The following is a 4,654-nucleotide window of genomic DNA, read 5'->3' on the forward strand; positions in this document are numbered from 1 at the left end:
TACTTTTTAAGGTTTGTCAACCAGTGGAAATTTATTTGCTATAAATACTAGACTTAAATATTAAATATTCATTCAGAATAGGCTATAGCCTATTGATTAATATTATTGTGGTAGCCCAGACAAAGTCAAGCTAATATCTCCCACACTGCAATCAATAGAGCCTGAGACTTTGAAAGTTATGTATTAGCCACAGACAATCATTGACATTCAAAATGCCAAGAGGCAAAAGGCTCACTGCCCTTTCAAAGCACTGTATAATCTTATCACAAGTTACCACAGCAAATAATACAATTCAGGCACCATTTTATATTGCAATACTTAAAAGAATCATTACCTTTGGTCAATATTCTTGGCACTTTAAGCAGTATTTTAAATAAATATTTATAAATATTCATAGAGTGTTAGTGTATTCCTGCCCCTGGCTAAGACACTTAACACAAAACCCCAGCTAAGACACTATATATGTATCTATATATAATTAAAAGGCAACATGGCTTTGAAAAAAATACAGAAAAGGGATGCTGAATATTGAAAGTTCTTTCAGGCACTAACTGCTAGTAGGTCAATAACAATCTATTGGAAACAACATGTCAAATGTACATTATATACATATAATATACATATAAATACACAGAAATATATGTATATATTGTACTCATATGCTTCCAAACTGAAATGTGGAAATAAGTAGCTAATGTGTTTCCAAACTAGAGAGGATCCACTGCAGATCTAATCAAATGATCAATAAGAAAAACAATCACGCTTACCAGAAAACCATCTCCGTCGCACATTCCTTCTCACAGGAGATCCAGCTGAAGGGGGCATGTGATGTCCCCATGTTTCCCCTGTTACACTCTGTTTTAAAATGATATCAAAGAATGAATGGAAAAGATCCAATCAGAAGAAATTCACTGTATACATTCCAAGGAGGTCAACATAGTGGTCCTTGGATTTCACATTGTCCCGGCTAGCCTGTGCACTTGCAAAGCAGAGCAAGCCTGAAGTTTCCAGTCGTGCTCCCAGATGTAGAGAGATGTAGTGATTGTTTAACACTCGGTGCAAAACAGAGGAACAGCATAATTGATGAGCAGTCTGCAAATGTTTAAACTACTGCTGTCACCCCATTATTTAAACAGGTCCTTGTTTAAACACATATACAACAGTTTTTTGGTATCAATCCTGGAAAAATTAATTGGACAGTAGAGCCACGTACTGTGTCCATGCATGGCACATTTTACAGTACATTACCTTGCTGCAGTGATCAAACGATGGCTCTATATGTCTTCACAAAAATAAGTGGTTTGGTTTTTCTTTGATTTTTTAATCCAATCATACAGTATACAATAGCTCAGTTTTACATGCAAAGAGCCTCAATCTCTAAAACACTTAATGGACAATGCCAACAGTCCAAATTAGTGTGAAAAAAATGATTTATTTAAAGGATACATTCAAGGATACAACTAGACCAGCAAGCTATGACATATGGGGAACACTAGCAGAGCATTGGACCATTGTGGCATCATGTCAAACAGGGGAATGTTATCGTGCCGTAGTTCAAAGTTCAAAGGTATTTGGATTCCAGGGAACCAAGAGGCTTGTTCTCTCCCAAAGCCCAGCAAGAAATATCCCTGTTACACTCATTACACACATTGAGCCAAGGTTGTAATGTTTCATGACAAAAACACACAATATGTATTTTTCAATTTTTATACAAATAGGTATGGAAGATCCTCCCACTTCAGGATGGACATTTGGGGACCTTCACTGAAAACTACTCCACACTGCCACAACAACAGCAATAAGAATTACATTTATATACTGTAGCATTTCCTGGGTTTCCTTTCGTTTTCTGGACACTCCACTCAAAGCTCTTTGCAGGTAATGGGGACTCCCCTCCACCACCACCAGTGTGCAGCCCTCAATGGCAGCCATAGTGAGGACAAAGTAATGATGGGGATTATTCGGAGGCCATGACTGGTAAAGTGGTTTAATGACCACAGAGAGTTAGGTCCTTGGTTTTACATCTCATCCAAAGGACGATATCATTTTTATATGTCTATACTGGTGCATTAGTACACACACAGACCATAGGGTGAGCGCCCCCTGCTGGCCCCACTAACACTTCTTCCAGCAGCAACCTTAGCTTTCCCAGGAATTCTCCCATCCAGGTAGTGGCCAGGCTCACACCTGCAGAACTTCAGGGGCTTTCCAGTTGTGAGTTGACGGTATGATATAGCTGCTAACAAGACACAAGCTGCATTACAAAAAATATTAGGATGAGCAGGAGCACACAAACCAGACTCTAACCACACTCACACACTGGCCTGTTCAACAAAGTAATTCTTTGACAGTTTATAAACCAAACAACCCCACTCTGAAAACACTCTGCTCTGATCACTGACATTGAACTGAGGGTCCTTTCTCATTCCTGGAGGGGGTGGGGAAGGAATGTGGTAAAGAGCTGGTGCATGTGTGTTGAGATCTATCACAGGCCTTTCTTGTTCACCTGTTGTCCTTGTTCTGGAACAAGACGTCTTTTTCCTTGTACTCTGGTATGTAAATCAGTTTGTCTGTGCATCAGTTGTCTCGTATCTGTTTTACCTGTTGTGGATCCACACTTTCATCATGTGTCAATCTGTTTGTCCCTCCATGTTGTATCAGGGCTGCAGAGCTTGTCTCACCCCTGGTTTAAATGGAGGCTGGGGGAGGAGCTTAGGGTATTTAACCTGGTCCTCAAAATGTGGAAGGGTAACCTTGTCTTTGTAGGGGGTAACCCTGTCTATGTGATTGCAATGGCAAATTGCCATTTACTATTTTGTTGAATGTATTCTTTTTTGTATCTATTTTAAGCATAAGAGCACTTCAGTAAATGCACCCTTTTTTTGCAACTGACTATCAGGTGGTTTTCTCACAAATCTATTCTGGAAAAAGGCCTTCTCTTCTTCTTTTACAGTGTTTCCAAAATCAATGGTTCAGGGGTCAATCTGCCACCCAGAATAATCTCAAAATATATCTAATGAAAAAGCATTCTTACTTTCAGTGTTCTCACCTGGTATTGCTTTTTTTTTTTTGGGGGGGGGGGTATTTTGTGATACCTGTTTATTCATGGGCTTCAGTTACAACAATAATACTAGCTCATTAAACTTATGCTATTGCAATAACATTTGCATTTGGATCTCCTGTACCCAGGTTTTTAAATATCAGTGAGAAGAAACAGTCAGGGGTAGCACAGTGGTTTGCATTGCAGCCCTGGATTCAGCTGAGTTCACATAATAGCCCTGAGGTGCTGTCTGCGTGGACTTTGTACTGTATGTTCTCCTCATGTTTGTGTGGCTCCTCCAGGAGCTCTGGTTTCCTCCCACAGGCCAAAGACATACTGGTAGGTTAATGAGCTTCCCAGTGGGAAAACTGGCCCTGGTGCAAGTTTGTGCACGTCTGTGTCTGTGTGCATGAACCCTGCAGTAGACTGGCAGTCAATCCAGGTATGCTTGCTAGGACAGGCTCCGACTCCCCCGCTGAATTGGATGAAGCAGCTAGAAAATGTATATTTTTGGAATCCTAACTGGATCTATTCACATTTAGCGTGCCTTTCAAATTAAATGTTGCAATACTGTAGTTTCTGCTTTGTGCTTGTGAATGAAACCTTTAAGAGAACGGATATCTCCACCCAATGTGCTCCACTGGTTCACAGGGTTGTAATAAAATGCTGATGGGTCCCTGAGCCCTTCCTGCACCTCCTCTGGGTCTTTGTTCTCATCTTTGAAGGTCACTGTACTGAAGTGCGTGGGCTAGAAGCTCAAAACCAAGCTTTTCTGTCCACTGAACTGTAGCCCTCCTTGCAAACTCATCCTTAGAAACACGTTTATCTTTTCTGTGAAAGCTTCCAGCTTGCCCACTTTCACATGTGAAGCTTTTCATTAACACCTTCAGCTCAAGCACACTGTCCATCAATAACACCATTTGGATCAGGGTGTGAACGCAGGCTTTGTATTTCTCACCGACAGATAACAGCCAGCCTGACAGATGGCATCCGACATGATCTTACTGAATGCTTCCTTTCACATGCTACAAACCAAGATGCTTTTCCGATGATCCTTGTTGTAGGAACATAGAATAGTGGATAATTTTTGCTTTTTTTTCCCTGAAATGACATGCCCTTTTGCTGCTGATCAGATTATACGGTATCTGCAAAGTGTCATACTGACAGTTCTTACTTTCAGATCTTGTAGGTTGATTTCTGATTTTTCAGTGATGTTTGAGTGAGACGCCAGTGGACTGTGGACTAATATAGGACCGATCTTTCCATCAGGCTAGTTTTTCAGCAGCTCATTGCTAAAATTATTTGGCTTTTGGTTGCAACAGCTGGCTTTCTTTTATTTTTTAAGTAGTGGTCCTTGAATTCTGTCACTTACGCAAGCTATGTATGGAACTAGAGGTGTGTTTTCTATGGTTGTGTCCTTTAGTAGTTCTAGACAATGCAGATACTACATTTCCTTCTCTTCACTTTCTGCAGGTTTACAAGGAAGACAGAAAGCTAAGAGTTATACATTTTCTATGAATCTATGCAAATCACATTATCTATAGAGTGTAATAATATCGTCTTGTTTCAGGTAAGCCAGGCTCTAGACTTTAAAAACAACTCACAGATAACTCC

The sequence above is a fragment of the Lepisosteus platostomus genome, chromosome 15 (genome assembly GCF_059453375.1).
Source record: "Lepisosteus platostomus isolate fLepPlt1 chromosome 15, fLepPlt1.hap1, whole genome shotgun sequence".
Classification (NCBI taxonomy): domain Eukaryota; kingdom Metazoa; phylum Chordata; class Actinopteri; order Semionotiformes; family Lepisosteidae; genus Lepisosteus; species Lepisosteus platostomus.